The sequence below is a fragment of the Myodes glareolus genome, chromosome 1 (assembly GCF_982192425.1).
Source record: "Myodes glareolus chromosome 1, mMyoGla1.1, whole genome shotgun sequence".
Classification (NCBI taxonomy): Eukaryota; Metazoa; Chordata; class Mammalia; order Rodentia; family Cricetidae; genus Myodes; species Myodes glareolus.
Window position 1 is genome coordinate 126,069,867 of NC_142026.1, and position 18,114 is coordinate 126,087,980.

Consider the following 18,114-nt stretch of genomic DNA (forward strand, 5'->3'; position numbering starts at 1 on the left):
CCACCCCAGGTTTTTTTTTAATTAGTATGAAAAGAAGTGGAAGGGTTATATTTAAATGTTAAGAAAGAGTTTTTAAAACAATAAACTCCCACACCCGTAGAGTTTATACTGGAAATGGAATAATAAAAACAGTCCTTCGGGATTTTTCTCGGGAGTAAGAATTTCTTCAAGGAAGAAACTGGCAGCGATATGCACGTTTTGGACAGGGTCAGAAAAAAAATTTTTTTTTTGGACATACGAAAGCGCCAGGATTTTCAAATAAATATATCTTACTTTGTGAGAAACATCTGAACGTTAAACATTTCCCCCCCGAAGGAAAATTAATCCCATATATCTTTAAGAAGATAGAAACTCGAAGTGTCCCCCTCTCCCCTCCAAGCTAGTGTCTTTGGCTCGGCTTCTAGGACTTCTAGGAACGCGCAATTAAAATCGAAACGACTCTCTTGCACTAGTGAGATCCTTTGCTTTTTCTCCCCTCCACACAGCGGCTCAAGGAAACTCCAGAGCCCGATCCAAACTCCGCGGCTTCCAGGACGCGTTCCGCACCCGCCCGGGCTCCGTCCCCGCGCGCGGTCCCTCCCGGCCTCTGCCCGGCCTCGGCGCGGCCGGGCTCCAAGGGGGTGTGTCCGGCTTGCAGGCCCGGAGGTCCCGCAGGCCCGGCGCTCGCCTCCGCCACGGGCCCACCTGCTCCGCGGCGCACCCCGCCTTCGGGGACAGCCCCGTGAGTGGCCGCCGACCCACCCGGGCGGCCTGTCACCCGCTTCCGGCCCCGCGCGCACGAGCCCCTCGGCAGTGAAGGCGGCGGCGACGCGCGCGCGGGTCGGGGCTCAGCGCGTCCCTCTCCCGCCCGGGTCCGAGGGAAGCCGCGCTCGTCTCCCCAGCCCGCGCGCGCCCCGGCTCGCCGTCCCTCCACCCCCTCGCCTCACCCCCGCCGCCCCACTCCACCACGGCGAGACAGACGGGCGTGGGGACCGCAAGCGAGCGCCGGAGGTGGGGCGGGGAAAAGAGAGCATCCCCGCCACCCGGCGGAGGGAGGCCTCGTCACAGCCGCCGCCTGGGCCGCGGCCGCAGATCTCGCGGTGTTTGCCGGCCGCCGCGCCGCCATATTGTGTGGCCGTATTTTGATGCGGACTGGGCTGGCGGAGCCGCGGCGGCGAGAGCGAGCGAGAGCTGGGGGGTGGGGGGAGGGCAGGCAAGCGGCCGGGGGGTGGGGGCGGAGGGAGTCAGGGCGGCCGTGCGAGCCGGAGCCGAGCAGCGGGCCGCGGCCACGGCGCCCCGGCCATCGCTTTGATCCGCGGCAGGCGCCCCAGGCCGACCCCCCTCCCCTCCCCCTCAGCCGCGAGCGGTGGCGGCAGCAGCGGCCGGAGGGAGTTGTTGGCGGCAGCGGCGGCGGCCGGGCGGAGGGGGCTGAGCGGGGAGGGAGGGAGGGCTGAGGTGTCCCCCCTGCCGGGTGGAATCGGCGCTGGCGGCGGCCGTGGTGGCGGAGGCGGCGGCGGCGACGACGGGGGAGACGGCTGCCCAAGTAGGAGAGGCGGCGGCGGACGAGGAGGAGGGGGAAGCCGCGGCGGCGGCGAAGGGTAAGCGGACGGCGCTGCGGGGCCTCGGCGGGATCCCCCAGCCCGCTTCCAGTGTCGGCTTCGGGTCGGGGACCGGCTGTCCCCGGCGCGCGAGGCCCTTGTGGGGGCGTCCGCGCCTTCCTCGCCTTCTTCCTCGCTCCGCCCGGGTCCTGCCCGGGGTGGCGAGGCGCCGGGAGGCCCCCAAGTCCTGCAGGGCGGGTGGGGGCGGGGAGCATAGGGCCTGGCCTGGGCTCCAGGGCGCCGGGGGAGGGGGACCGAACGGGCCTGTCCTGGAGCTCAGCGCCGGGGAGAGCCGGGGTGGAGGTGCCTTGCCCCCGGCCCGCCCCCAGGCCTGTGATCTGGAAGCGGGAGGGAGGGAGCCAGACGACTTTGAGGGTGGGGGGAACCCAGTCTGGATAAAGCTGACTCTAGGGGGCCGAGAGTTGAGGGAGAACCAGGGAAGTTATGTGTGTGTGGGCTGAAGAGGAAGCACATCGCTCCCTTTCTTTTCCGATTTTGCTTTCCTGCCGCCTTCCTCGAAGTGGGGAGCGCGCCCCGCTGTGACTAGGTGGCCCCCTTAGAGTCACCAGATCCACCGTGAGACTGTGGTTGAAAGCGGGAGGCTGGCGAGGGTCTCTGGGCGTAGCTGACAGGTGACAGGTAGATCTGTCTGTTGCGGATGCTGTAGAATTGTCCCTGCAGGGTTGTAGACCCAAAGTGTCAGGGAGCGTGTGAGTTTGTATTTACGTGTTTGGCCAAGTTTCATTCCATATATAGTATATTTGAGATGCTAAGTTTCCATTCAAGTCAGCTTAATTGTTAAGGAGGAATTCTTCAAATGTTTCTGATAAGAGGGGTTTCCAGGAGACTGTAGGGGATGTGCAGCCACACAGCGCTTTTCTGCTAGTCTCTTGAAATTTGGGTTCCCCGAAGCACAGGAGGCTGCTGGTAGATGGGCTTTTATTCATTGGAAAGTTCTCGGACATTAACGTTGTATTCAAGGCAACAGCCAGGCCGTATAGTTTTGCATCCATTTTGTCGGTTCTAGGTAAGTTAGTAAAGTGCCAAATTTTAGGGTCAGGTTGATTGACATTTTAGATTAGGAATTAGTTTCTGTCTTAGCATACTCAAAGATGTTGCTCATTATGCAATTTTAGATTTCATTGGGAATTTTGGTGGGTACAGTTCAGACTTTTTTTGGCTTTCGGTTACCACTCTTGGTACAATAGCAGATTTTTGACACCCTTTAAAAAATACCCTTATTGTTTCTGTGAAGGTGAATCCGGAGTACTTTTTAAACTTGACAATTTGAAACTTTTTTGAAGACATAGGCGTTTCTAGTAAATGAAGAGTTGCATTTTACATTACTGTGTATGCTTTAGCTGTCTAATTTGACTCCTTAGGAAGAATTAGATTCATGAGTTAGGAGCTGATTTAGTAGTGAGATAGTTCAGGAAGGGTTCTGTAGCTTTTAAGTTGTGTGTGGAATGAGTATGTTGAATGGTGGGACTATCCATGTGTTAACAGGAAATAGAACAAAAATTCCAGTGATTCAGAACTTCTGTTTGCCGCCCCCCACCAGTTTGTAATAGAGAGGGCTTTATTTTTTCAATCTTAAAGAATCAAACTGAAAGTTGAATATGTTAATTATTATGTTATCCACTGAACATACGCCATCACTTCACTTTTATTTGTTTCATGAAGTATCTTTTTCTGAGTTAGAAATGGTTTCCAAAGGACACTATGAAATATCACTATTCAAAACCTGTGAACTCTCACAAAAGAACCTATGTTTGTGTAATTCACTTAATTAATAAGTGGATGAAATTATCAGAGGTGCAAATGATACGCTTCCTGTAAAGCAAATTTTAAGTCAATCCCATTTGATTGAAGGAGTCACCTGTGTTTGGTATTCCATGGAAAGAAGCCCTTGCCTTTAGCTAAGAAGGCTATGGTAAGTTATGACGCCTAGTAAAATGAGGGAAATTCTGCATAGTTAGGTGGGTACTACATAGACCCTAATTACGTCAATATTGAGTGTTTTATACTCTGCCAAAAGTCAACATGATTGGTTTTGTGCCTTGACAGAAATAAAAGCTTTATTCTACTTCTGTGTAAGGAAAATTACAAAGAACTGTGTGGAAAGCTGTTATGTACCCGTGAGCCGCATACATTTTGTAAGATAGGCATAATGTATATAGATTGCTTGATTTTTATGAGTTATGTTCTAGCAAAGCCCCTGTAGGATGAATTTTCTAAAACTAAAGTTACACACTTACACATTAAATGTTTATTTTTATCAATATCAGGATACTTTTGAAAATAAATTTTGCTTTACTCTATTTTTTTAAGTTCCTAGAAATATTTGTAATATATGAAGTTCATAGATTTAAGTTTTATTTCGTATCTGCTTGGCCAGATTCACATGCCCCAGGAACACCAACAATGATTTTTTTGTTTTGACTGACTTTTGCCATCTTTCTTTAATAAGAACTCTTTAAAATCGAGGGTTATGCTATGATAGAGACAAGTGTGAAGATAAGTACGGCAGGAATAGGGAGGAAGATGCTAGTAGAGGATTGGATAAACAGTTTGCAGAAGTGTAGAAATGTGGGTAGTGATAGCTGCAAGCACTGGAAAGTGGCGTCTGGACGATGTTAAGGAAGTTTCTTTCTGATGGGCTCTTGTAAGCTGTGTTTGTCTCATTTACCACTATATTCAGATGGTAACAAATTTGGAGATACTGGCATTAAATAAAAATTAAATGTATGTTCTTATTGTTGACTTCAGGCTTATGTTTCCCAAGTATTTAACAGTATTCTAATATTTTATGTCCCAATTCTGATTTTTAAAAAATTAAGAACACACACTTTCTCAGAAAGGCAAAATCCCTAAGGAAGTACTCTTGGAGTTGCTAGGTACTCTAGCCTGCATCCTTTAGTTAATCTCATCTGTGAATGTTGTAACTTGGAGACCAGCATTAAGGAGAAGGCTCTGTCTTTCCTTTTCTAAGTATCCTCATCTTTCAAAACAGCCTGTTTATTATAAGTGGTGCTTTACCTTCTAGTTTTTGTTTTTTAAAGGAAATGGGAGGGGGTTACATATTTGACTTAGATTCTCTTGATTCTTTGCAGTGTTTCCGATCATATCCTGAGCATGATGAGAATTGACAGCTGATAAGTTGTTGATGTTTGAAGATTTCTGTGAGATAGCTTTAGGTCTTGGCAGTTAAGAAGTTTATTAATTCAAAACTTAATTTATGTAGATCCTCACCTCCATCTTCCAGTGATGTTTGATAAGTAAGGCTTACTGTGACTGCTTTATTGAGCTCATTCATTTTGTTTATTTGTTTGAGATGGTGGTCTTCATTTGAGCCCAAGCTGGCCTCAGTCTCCTATTGCAGTACTTACAGGTGTATACCTGGCCTGTCTCATATTTTTAATCATAAGTTTCATTTCAGAATTTGGTACAACACACATGGTATTCTTGTTAGCAAAGAGAATGATTCTAATGATCAATGAATTCCCACTGTGTACCAAGTTTTCATTCACTTTTTAAGTATTTGGTAAGCCCTAGTAATGTCTGGGACTCCTCTAGATCCTAGAGATGCAGTACTAAATAACAGACAAAATTTTCTGTTCTCATATAGTTTACATATTAGTGGTAGAAGATACAGTAAATGAGTAAAATATGTCTGGGGGCAAACACTGGAGAAAGAAAACAGGGAAGCTGAGCAATGAACAGTGCTTATTTGATCTGAGATCTGCAATGAACACCAGTCTTAATTTCAGAAAATAGAACTATCCAGTGACTTTCCTTCTTAGAAGAAGAATATCCTTTAAATCTTGGAAACAAAATTATATTTGTGTTTCAGTATTACAAATTGTTACAGAGCTTCAATTAGTAGGGATTTCCTATTGTTAGTATTTTTAAAAGCTACTTTGTGACTCAGTAGAAAATTCCAGAATTTACCATCCTTGTTTGAACCCTACTTTTGGCCACTTACCACTTTGCCACTGTATTTGGGGCCAGTTATGATTTCTGAGGTTCTCTGAGCCCATTTTCTAACCTGTAAAATAAATTGTCTAAGGTTTCTATGGTGATTAAGTGGGACATTTTATATGCAAGTCATAAGCAGTAGAGTGTGGTTAAGTTGTACCATTTTTGTTTGTTGTCTTTCTGGAACTCTGAGTTGGTGACTGCAGCAAGCTCTCCCAGCACTATTGGACATTGTCAAATCTACATTTCATTTGGCCACTTAAGGCAGCCTCATCGTAGTATAATGTTAATTAAAGAACAGTCTGTACCTGGTGCTTTCTGGAGAGTTGATGTATGTCATGTAGTCAGTGTAACAGAGGAGTACCATTATAGCTTCAGTGGAGGAGCATTGTGGACCTGGCATCTAGGTTGATAAGCTGGATCTAAACACTTTGACAAATGGACAGCAAGTACTGTATAAAATTCCAATTCATGTTAGTCACTTGACATTTAGCACAGTGCATGCGTGGCACATAGAAAAAGTTGAGTAAAATGTTCACCTGTCAGTTTTTCCTTTATTTCAAAGACTTTACAAAATATTAAAGAAAACATTTACAAACGTGAAATGTGCCACTTGTGAATGATATTTTCAAGAAAAACTGAATAGCCATTCAAACTGGAAATCTTTATAACACTGGAAGATCACTAAACTGAGCTCCTGGGGTAGAGCATGCCTTCCTTTCCTTGTCTCCTTGGTCTTACGCTGGGCAGTGCTGGCCCTGTAACTAGTTCAGCAGGATGTATCTTGAGTGGTTTGTAATGGACATCTTTTGTTCCACTACCACTGTTTTTGTGTTTGAGACAGGTTCTACTGTGTAGACTGGACTGGCCTTGAACACACAGAGATCTGCCTGCCTCTGCCACCAGAGTGCTGAGATTAAAGGCGTGCTTTGCACCACTATTTTTAGTAGTAAACTCCTGTGTTTGGAAGGTTAGATGTTACACTAGATTTTGTTTTGAAGCAGAGGTTTGCTGCGTACCCCAAGCTGGCCTAGAATTCAGTGCTTCTCCAGCATCCTTCTGCTTCTCCAGTGCTCTGATTATAGATGTAAGCCTGGTTGAACTTCTAATCTTAAGTATAGCCTAAATTGTTATGTAAATTTTTTTAACTGTCATGTTTTTAAGCCTAGAAAAACTCTTGAGAAAGAAAAATCCTGGAAATCTCAAGGAATGGATTAATTATTTGCATCAAGGCAATTGTTTATAAACTGTTCCTATGCTTTTGACATGAATGTGAAAAGGGTAACAGTGCTTCTTCCTGCATGGAGGACCAAACTCCGTGCGTGCTAATCAAATACTCTGCCATTAAGATGGAGCCCCCATCCTTCTTTCTTTTTTAGTTTGGTGCACGGTCTGGCCAAGTTGTCCAGACTGACCTCTAACTTACACTTCTGCCCCAACCTTAGGTGTAGCTGGGATGGAGGCATGTCTACCACATGCTGTGGAATGTAGCAACTTTTAAAGACAAAACAAAACTAATTCATAGATAATTATATACCTTAACTAACTTAAAGTTCAAGCTTATTTAACCTCTTTGAGGTAGTTTCAGTGGTATTGTTGATCTGTATTGAGTTTATGAGTTTAAATGGCCCAGTCATTTACTTCAGTTCCTGAAACTGAAGATAATGGTGTTTCCTCAGAAAAGAGAGAACCAGCACTTTCCTTAGCAGTGACCATTCTTTGTATGTTTAAATGCTCACACCGGTCAGCTTTTTCCTGTTCTGATACAACCTGCCCTCTACCTGATGGATAACAACTGGATTTCCTAAAATTTAAACCTGTCTAGGTCAAAGACCCTTTAGCCATTTGCACAAAACATTTTTTGGATTAAGAAAGGGGGAAAAATTCACTGGCCTGGAGAGATGGCTCAGCAGGTGAAAGTGCCTATGTGTAGACAAGCTTAACAACCTGAGTTTGATCCCGTGGACCAACATGGTAGGAGAGAACCGAATCCTACATGTTGTCCTCTGACCTCTACAAATGTACTGTCGCAGGTGCATGCACATGCGTGCACTCACAGACACACCCAATAGTGATAAACCGAAAAAACACCCTCACAAACCATGTACACAATGCTGTCTGTTTAAATCTGGATACTGCAGTATTATTTGGGAAATAGATGAAGTGCCAGTTGAGTGGCTATGATTCTGTGGTCGTTACTTGTCTGCTAATCAGCTGTGGAAAGAAGATAGCACGAGGTGTCAGTCACCTGCTGAGGCTCTTGAAAGAAAGTCTGATTCACACACAGGTACAACAGAAGAGGACAGAAATAAAAAATTTGTTCTAGTTTATTTGCCTTATTTAAAAAAAATGGCATTCTTGTTTCACTTAAGGAAATACATGGGTTAAACCCAGGTGTCCTAGTTGAAGTCCCAGAAGCTAAATACTAATGTAGAGGTGGAAAGGTCCTTGGAGGAAAGAAGTGAGACAAGAATGTAATACGAATTTTAGTAGAATTGTGTAGATGCTGATCATTATTAATAGAAAAGTGCTTGAATCCATTATAGACTAGTTTTGATTAGTGAATTTTTACTTCCCAGTTTATTAATTACTTTGAGTTATTAAATATGACTAATTTTGAGTGTTAACATTTTACTAACCTTTATTTGCATTAATGAAATTTTCACTTGACCTTGTATATATTAACATTAGCTTTATAATGTTAGCAGAATTAAGCACATCATGGTGGTTTCCTGACTGTTAAGTCAGGTGGTCCAGTGATACTGTTAGTCATGTCAATGCAAGGCCTATGACAGCTCAGCGGGATGAGAGAAAATACTTGTAAATACAGATGAAAATTTCACCTGGACAATTTGATTGTGCAAATCCAGGTAGGGAGTTTTTTCGGCAGAGAAACCAGTGAAGTCTGAATTCTAAAGAACTGGGGCTACGGGTGTAGAAAATTCACCTGATTTTATTCCCCTTAGAAACTGGGTCAACACTGCTTTTGAGTTAATCTCTTTGTTAATCTGTCAGATTGTCAGTCTCTGTCATATCAATTAAATTCCTTAATTTTAGTGTATTGGAGGCTTGATAAGAAAAGATCTGGCATTAAAAATCACTTGAGTCAGTTTCAAATTACTTAGAGTTATAAAATAACTTGTTTAACTGCTCTGTTATCATTGAAGTTTGCTTGTTAAATTAATCATTCAGATTTATTTAAAGTTTTTTAATTATGTATTTATTCAAAAATTTTAAAAACCTGTGTGTACACATGAGTGAGTCAGATGCTTGGGAGCTGGAGTTACAGCCACTGATTGAGAGCCATGTGATGTGGGTATTGGGAACCAAGCTCAGGTGCTCTTCAAGACAAAATGTGCTCTTAATGGCTTAAGCCATTTCTTCAGCCCCTCTTTCAAACTTTCTGAGCCAAACTTGTCTTAAGAAAATGAATATTGTATTACCTGATTTTATATTTTCTGTATTTCTTATTTTACCTAGCAGAGTACCTATCTACCAGAAACCCAGTAGGCATTAATGAGTAGCACCAAAAATGTAAAATGGATCTTATACTTTTAAAAATAATATTCAACTGTACATACAAAGCTTCTTGTATAGATAAGTATTTGCTTTCATATTCTCTTTTTGTGGGGGGAGTAGAGCAGGTTGTGAGCCTAGTCTTTAAGGGGTGAACCATCTTTCCAACCCTACTTCCTTATTCTTGACGTTCTGTGGACTGTTTGTATCTCCACTTTTACTTATACTAACCTTTATAGATTATAGGTTTTTATTGGTGCTTATCATAAGTAGACATAGAAAAGTAGATAATGTAGACACAAACAGTTTTGATTTTAAAAAAAGGATTTAAGAATACCTGTAATCCCAGTACTGGGGTGGCAGGCATCAAGGAGGCTCATGGTTATCTGTAGGTTCATGGTGAGTTTGAGTTCAGCTTGGAATGCATAAGACTGTCTCAAAAAAGGAGAGAGAGAGAGAGAGAGGGAGAGAGAGAGAGAGAGAGGGAGAGAGAGAGAGAGAGAGAGAGAGAATTCAGAACAGATTGCATGTTCAGTTTAAAGCCACTGAGCACAAACACCAGTATTCTTTGTGTGCACTAAGTCACGCTGTGACTCGCATGTTGCAAAGGACTTGAGTAAAGTATTACTCTGCTATTTTTCTGATAATTTCCCAGAAAATGGGGGAAAAAAAACAACATACACACATGCACACGTGGAAATGGGGATTTCAAAAGAAAATTCCCACTTCCACATATGGTAACTCTACTTACATAGAAAAGTATACTTGCATGCTTAGAGATTTTCAGACTGAAGTGATTGGTTGGCCTGAGTGAGATACTCATTCTCATGAAATTTTCCACTCATGAACAGTGACATACATTCAGAGGATGACTGTCAAGGGCTGTTGTTGCAGTTTTGAAAGTGGAACAAGTACCTTTTGAGGGAGATAGCTAGTCCATGGGAAAATTAAGCTAATGATGATAACTAAACCTAGGTACTAATCAGTATTTCAGTATGTTTATTGTGTCACATTAAAAGAACGCCAAGATGACAGCATAGTCTATTGGCTGTCTATTTATTATTACAGCTAACTCAGAAGCTTTGGGTTCCTGCTCTTTATCAGGTACTTACTAGGTAAAGGGGATAGTCAGATTCTAAAATGTTCTTGTTCTAGAGATGTGTGCAGAAGAGTGTGATACATTGTGATAAATGCTCTAACCTGGTTCAGCAAAGCCCTTTAGGAATCTACTGGAGGGATCGCCTGATTGAGTGGGCAATAAAACAACACAAAAAAGACTGCACTTAATCTCAGAGTGAGTAAGACAAGGTAGAGATGCCATTTCACACATAAAGAAGCATGCCTAAAACGGAGGTTAGAAGGTCTATAAATTATGAATAGTTCCATGATACACAGAGCCCTGGTGGTGTTGGAAATGGAAAGTTAGGGAGAAGACAGAGCATAAAGATCTTGTGTGCTCTGTAAAGAAGACTGGCTTCATCTTGTTACTGATGGACACAAGTACTGAACATTCTAAAAGACTGACTGCAGTGGAGCTGGTTTAGGAGGACATGTAGACCTTATGCTGTTTGAGAATTGACAGGGATGGGATCAGAATCCAGGCTGTTAAATTAAGGAGGGAGTTAATAATGACTTGAGGAAATACTAAGTGGGAAGTAGAGGTAAAGATCACACATGCCTGGCTTGTGTTCCTGGTAAATTCTGACAACGTTCACCAATATGGAACAGACCAAGGGAACAGCGGATTTTGGAAGCTGTTAGAATTTGAAAAGAGAGCTTGATTTCTATGTACATGGAAGAAGATGGGAATTTTTGTGTAGATAGTTTTTGAGTAAGTATTTGCATAAAAAATGATAAGTGTTACTAAATATAAGAAGTAGCAAATGCAGAGACCTATGCACGGGAGCCTATTTGCTATCTCCTAGCAACTTGGGGGAGTGGGAAAATAGGAAATGATTTATAAGTATGTACTTTCCATGTAGATTTTGATTGTGCTAAGGACTTCAGATTTTATTCAAGATGAACTAGGAAGCCAATAAGAGTCTTAAGATAAAACTTAGTTTGTATTTCCCTTGTTTTATAGAACTTATTTCTATGGCTTATTAATTGGTGTTTCTATATTAATCTTTTTATAATGTATACATATTTTGTAGTCATAATTAGACTGCTGTCAGTACTTTGTAATCGTCACTAAGAAACTTTTTTTGTCATCCTTTATAGTCTAGCTGTTTCCTTCAACCTTAATCCTAGAAAACACCAATTTGTTTCTTTACAACACTATAATTTTATCGTGGAAAATTGCTTAAATGGAATTATACATTGTTGTTACCTTTTGAGACTTGCTTTTTATTTTGACTTTACCTAGTACCCTTGATCTGTGCAAATTGTTGTATAAATCAATAGTCATTCCTTGTAATGCTGAGAAGCATACTATTGTTAGGATGTTCTACAGTTTACTTAAGCATTCATTAGTTTGAAGAACTCTGGGGTCTCCAATTTGACATTATAAAAATAAAGCTTGGGATTATGTGTTGAGTGAGCACATGAATGTACCAAGGTAGGAAGTGAAGAATCAGTCTGGTCTTCCTCATTCATGAGGAGGATTCCAAGGTTTCCTTACTGTTCTCTGTGTTGTTGGATGAAGTACCACTTTTTACAAAAGACAACATTGCCAATTTCAGCAGAAAAGACTAACTTTTGGAAAAAGTTTATTCTTGAAAAGTAGCCAAATTGTGTGCAGTTTCTTTGGTCAGGACCTTGCTTGAGACAAGTGGAAGGAGGGGGGGCTATTATTTTCCCTAACAATAAATGAGATTAGGGGACAGCGAAGTGTACCAAATAGTCGATATTCGTTGGAAAACAGCATGGTACAGAAAATCAGAGTTCCAGCTAGGCCTCAGAGATGTGGCATATCAATATGTAAAAGTCAAATACATGTGGAAAGGCAAATAGATTGCTGAATACGTGGACAAAAAGAATATGAGGCAGTAGCAATAATCGAGGCTTTAACATTGAATTTCTGTGTGAAATACAAACACAACTCCCAGCTTAAGTTTATAACCGCAATTTAGAGAACCTAGTCCTTCAAATTAGCATATGATTAAACTGTAGTTTTCAGCATTAATGAGAAATGAACTGTTAATACATGTAACAATTTAGTTGGACCGAGGGCATTAGAAAAGCCATACCTCTGTTTGGTATAAGCTCCTCTCCAAATCATGTATATAGCCTTTAGATCCCAAAGGTTGATGGTATGTACATATGTATATAGGTAAGGAGATTTACAATGAACAGTTTTGTACATGTTTTCTGTCAGTATTTTTCATCTCAGCCAATCTAATAGTTGACATCACATCATAGCTTAATTTGTATTTCCTAATAGCTGGTGGTATAACTGTCTTCGTGTGCTTCTTTGCTCTCTGTGTTTCCTTGGTTTGACCACAAAGGATGTATTGTTTCCTTCTGCTGAGGCTAGAGATTCTTTATGCCATCTAGGTCCTTGTCTCCTGTTAGTGATTTGCAGACATTTTCTCCTAGCATGGGACTTCTCTCTGTCTTCTTAGCAATGTCTTTACATAGAGAAACTTTTGATTTGGATGAAGTCTAGCTGTTCATTGTTTCTGTTCATTTTATTTTTTTTGGATTGTACCTTTCTTGCCGCCCCTCAGAACTCATCTGTTCTCAAAGATTTTCTCCTGTTATGAAAGTTTTCTAAAAGCTTTATATATAACAATAGAGATGTATCATCTATTTTGATTTAATTTTTATGTTATAATCTGATGTTTAGGTTGAGTTTTTTTTTACTTGTGAATGACTATTTGTTCCAACATTATCTGCTTTTAAAACTGTTCTTCCATTGAATTGCTTTGACAAAAATCACATGGCTGTAATTGCAAGGGTCCATTTCTGTTTTGTTTTTTTTTTTCCTGATCTTTTGCTCTTTAGATCTGTCCTTCCCACTAGTATTATACTATCCTGATTGCTGTAACTACATGGTAACTTGTCAGATTTCTCTAATTTTATTCTTTTTTAAAATTTATTTTGACTATTGTTTCCTTTTTATATTTAAAACACACATACACACACACATACCCCACTGGGATTTTGTTAAGAATCATATTACCTTGTGGTCAGTTTTGGAGAAAATTTAGATTCTTACTCTGTTGACTCAGTTCATAAATGTAGTATCTTTAGCCTTTTTAAAACGTTTTTTATGTCGTTCCTCAGCATTTTGTAGTTTCCAGGATGTAGTTCATACACATTTTGTTGGATTTATACCTAGACTTTACAAGCAATTGTAAGTAACTATTATGTTTTAAATTTTGACTTTTAATTGTTCATATGCTAACAAATATCAATATAGCTGATTGCTGTGGATGCACATTGTGTTCTGAGACTTTTGAAAACTTTTTAAGTAGATTCTGTGAGTTTTCTGTGTACTTGTGAGCATAGACTATTTTAATTGATTCTCAGGTTTTGTGCTTTTTATTTCTTTTCTTAACTTACAGCTCTGGCTAGCTTTTTTTGGGGTCTTAGGATATATTCAGTCTTTGACCCCAAAGGATGTGTTGGCTACATTGTTTTCCTAAGTGCTGTTTATCAGTTCCCTTTCTAGTTATAGTTTGATTAAAAGTTTTTATCATACTGGGTCTTGGACAATTTCAGATACTTTTTATATATCAGTAACTGGTTTTATGGTCTTCTTTTCTTTAAACAGGTGACTCTTTTTTTAAACATTTACTCTGAAATGTATGGAATAGATGAGACTAGAACAAAGATGTAAAAAAAAGAGACTATATTGAAAATGATTGCAATGATCTAGATGAGAGGCTGTAGTGGCTGGAAGTGGGGTAGTAACAGTAAAGGGTGAGAAAAGGTCAGATTTTGGATGTGTTTCAAACCCTGTGTGGGCAGGAATTGCTGATGAATTATATGTGGAGCATGAGAGGGAATTCAAGAATGACTCCCAAGGGTTTTGGCCTAAGCAGTTGGAAGCATGGAATTGCTGTTGACTGAGTTGGGAAGAGTGGGGAAATGGCAAGTTTAGACTGGGCTAGGCAGTCAGGAGCTTTCTTTTGAACACATTAGCTCTGAAATGCCTTCTAGACGTATAATTTGTAAAATCAAGTAGGTAATTCATTCAATACGTAAAATGGAATTAGGTGAGAAATTCAGGCTAAAAATAAAATTTATCAGTAAGGTGATATAGCTAGAGTTGTTACAGATTGTAATTCCTTTCTGTTCAGTACATTTAGTCTGTTAACAAACTAAATTAATTCGTGAAGGTGTGAACTGGTTCTGTTTACCAAGAGACAGTTGAATATCCGATGTTAAGAACGCCAGAAATGATATGGTTGGGAAAGAATTTTGAGGATAGATATTTTGAAGATTACATTTGTCTTGAACCATACTTACTTGGTAGATGACTGTTGTACTATTGCTCATCTGACAGTTTTTACTACTAATTGGGAGCTTTGTCCTAAGCCTTTATAAACTGAAGGGCCCTATGCCTATTGTGAAGAAGAGCTTGACACCCTGTTCAGTTCCCTGACAGCAGTTCTTGTCTATGAAGCCACCCAGAGAGACAGGAGAAACCAGGATGTGAAACAGCTGACAAGGAGAGCTGCAGCTCAGAATCAGCTGGCGGAGTGAATGAGATCTGAGGACAGGCACATCTTCTGGGTCCCACCCAGATCTCTGCACGTTGAACCTGAGTATTTTTAAAACACCATCATTTTTTTCTTGCTACAACTAATCAGTAGCTCTGGCATAATATTTTCTCATTGGTGATTTGTCTATTGCTAGCATTGCTTTATTTACTTCTATTTGCAGAATTTACCAACTTGTATTGATAAGTTAATTTTTCAGTGTTTTGTACTAAGTTGTTTTAAATATTTCTTTTTCTTTTGGAAAAAAGAAAGTTCACAGAGTATACTGCAAGGATACAGCTGGTGTGGCAGTAACAGCTACCTGTCCCAATAGTCCTTTAGCACATGGACAATTAGTAAATATTTGTGAATGAATGATGCACACATCCTACCGAAAGTTTAAAGCTAGTTCATGAATTGACTTTAAAAACAAGTGCATTTACAATTCAGGTTACAATTGCATGTCTTTTAGGAAATTTCTGTGCTCTATTTTCTATCTAGCCCTCTCCATTTTCAGGTAAATGGCAGAAGTAGGTATAGAACAAAGTTTTCTTTGTTGGTTATTATGCTTATAAAACATTTCCATACACTTTTTTATTTTGAGCTGTATGAGGCAAACCCTGAGCCATTACTGTTCTGTCGTACGTTTAAATAGCAGGGAAGTTAGTAATTTCTAAGTACTGTTTATACGTGGGTACACATGCATGTGGAGGCCAGAGGATGGCCTCCAGCGATCCTTATTCCTTAGGAGTTAGCCACTGTTATTTGAGACAAAAATCTCTCACTGGCCTGAAACTTACCAATTCAACTAGGCTGGCTGGACATAAAGCCCAAGGGCTCTGCTTGTTCCTGCCTCCTAAAGGCTGGGATTGCAAAGTCCCATCACCATGCCTGACTTTTCCAAGACATCGATCTATACTGTGGATCAAGTTTGAGTCCTTCCAAATGAGCTGGCTAATAGCACTAAAGTATCTTTATTTGCAGTTGTATAGTGTGTTGTGTGGAGATGTGCATATCTGTATATACATTACAGTTAGTCAATCTATGACAGACTAATAGAATGTATATGGTGCTCTCTGATACTGTTGACACTAAGATTAAGATATTTAGTGACCTTGTTTAAGCATCTTGAATAAGGGAAAATAGTTGTATACTCATATTTATTTTAATGTTGTGAATGAAACAATATATGCTCAACTGAATGATTATGTGGACTATTAAATGAGCAAACACTTAAGTCATTTGGCTGAGTACCTGACACTTGTTATCAAAAGCTTTAAACTTCTTTTCCTTAGCCTTCTTGATACTTGAAAAAACAAAACAAAGAAACAAAGTGGTCTTATATAGACTAAGCTGGCCTTGTAATTTATACGTGTTGGAATGGGGGCATGAACCGGTACAATGAGCTTGATACCAATTCTCTCTTGCTTTCATGGAGCTAACTTTCTTTGCTTTGTTTTTCAGGTTTTCTTCTTAGCTTTCCTCTTTTGCATTCCTTAGGTCAAAACACTCAGTACCAATCAACTTTAAAATCCCTTGCTTCTCATAGGAAGGATATGATGTGACCCAGTTTGTATTTTAGACAATTAGTAGGTTTGTTGCAGTTGTAAAGTACAGCCTGGGAAAGCTGTTCAGTAGGACAAGGTATCAGATAGGAAGCTGTTAATTGGTTATCAAGGTGCCACTGAACCCCTGAACATTCAGGAGGGAATAGGAGTGGGTACAAGGCTTTGGAGTGATCAGTGAAACTCTGCCATTGGTTATATGAAGATAGCAAAGAATCAGAGATAGGACACTGGGGTTCCTGACTTCAGAGCCTCACAGCTTATACCTAATAGAAATGCATTGTTGGGAGGAGGCAGAGTTGTAGTTGAGTTGTTTAGGATGGTGGTGTGTATTGTCGGGATGCTGGTTTACTTGTTCCAGACCCACCCTTTCTCTCCCTCACTGTCTGAATTCCATTGCCGTTAGTCTAAGAGCTTCCTTTAGGAAAAAGTATGTTCTTTTTAGTCATAGCCAGCAGCAGAACTTATTACATGTGGAGAGAAATTTATTTCCTACCCTAGTTCCTAGTCTCTTGAGATCTCTGTGCCCTGTGTGAAGATGACTTAGAGACTATACCATCATTGTCACCCCACCTACAGGCCGAAGATAGATTGGTTTTATTTCACTTAAGTGAAATAAATGAAGCAAGTTCTTAGAGCTATTTGAAGAAAGCTACAACTATATGTTGTGTTTACAACCAAATAGTAATCAGTCCCGGTAAATGAGGCATGATTCATCTCATATCACTACGTAAGACTACTTGCATAAAGTTATTAAAACTTAACCCCCAAATATGTATTTATAGATTTTTCTATAGAATTTTTTTAAATCTCCATCGTGTATGTTATATAAATCTAGTTAATAAATATATGTTTTATTCCAAGTCTATTTGTATATATTTCATATTTCTCTGCCTTCTGAATTAGGGAACCTTATATACATGTACCTACTTTGCATACTAAATCTTTTTGTAGAAGACAATGTTTGCTTTATAGCTTCAGAATGAATCAGAAACCCAGATTTTAATCCAAGGCCTGCCACTAAGCTGTATGAGAACTTAGTTCATAGAATCTAGGTGCATGTTATAGGTGCTTAGCGGACACTGTAGAATGAAACATTTTATTACTACTTTTAAGATATCTCTTCCCTAATTTACTAAGTTAATAATTCATGAAAGTTCTTACTGCCCAGTAAATAAGCTTGCTGGGGGTTTTTGTTGTTGTTGTTGTTTGTTTGTTTTTGTTTTGGGGGGGGGGTGGTTTTCCAAGATTGAATTTCTCTGTGTATCTTTGGAGCCTGTCCTGTTCTGGAGCTTGCTCTGTAGACCAAGCTGACCTTGAACTCACAAGAGATCTACCTGCTTTTACCTCCTGAGTGGTGGGATTAAAGGTGCCTGCCACCCCCAGACAGCCCAGGCTTGTCGATTCTTGAGTAGTGGTATCTAGGTTCTCATTGGGGTGTTAGAATATCCCCTTTAGCTACTTAGTGGAAATTTGGCCTTCTCAGTATATTTTCTGATATTTAAAGTTGTAAAACAAGCCTTAATAGTGATTTGTTGAGCGCATTTTACTTTTTTGTATACATTATGTGTCTATATTGTATATAGGCAGTATTCTATATTTAAGCACATGTCTCCATAAGAGCAGAACAATAAGAGAAAAAATTATGAATCATGGTGCTTATTGGTCCACAGGAGCATTAGTAACTCTGAGTGTAGAGCCCCTGTGGACTGAAGCAAGGGAAAGGATTCAAGGTCAAACTAGAGCTGCTTTTGAAGAAGTGGTTTTAGTGTCTGTGGAGAAATCGCATTCTAAGCAAAAGCATTGGTCATTGAGGGGGAAAAAGGGAGG

General features: G+C 40.5%; 1 protein-coding gene across 4 annotated transcripts in view; it reads left to right on the plus strand.

Annotated features, from left to right (window-relative positions):
- Window positions 1–1,230: 1,230 nt before the first annotated feature.
- Window positions 1,231–18,114, plus strand: part of Tab2 (TGF-beta activated kinase 1 (MAP3K7) binding protein 2) — a 56,183-nt gene continuing 39,299 nt past the window's right edge. For 2 of the 4 annotated variants that reach the window (XM_085688437.2, XM_085688441.2), the window contains exon 1: window positions 1,231–1,577. The gene's annotated coding sequence lies outside the window, so the exon portion shown is untranslated. The remainder of the gene's footprint in view (window positions 1,578–18,114) is intronic. The other 2 variants (XM_085688434.2, XM_085688426.2) reach the window with 1 other exon arrangement.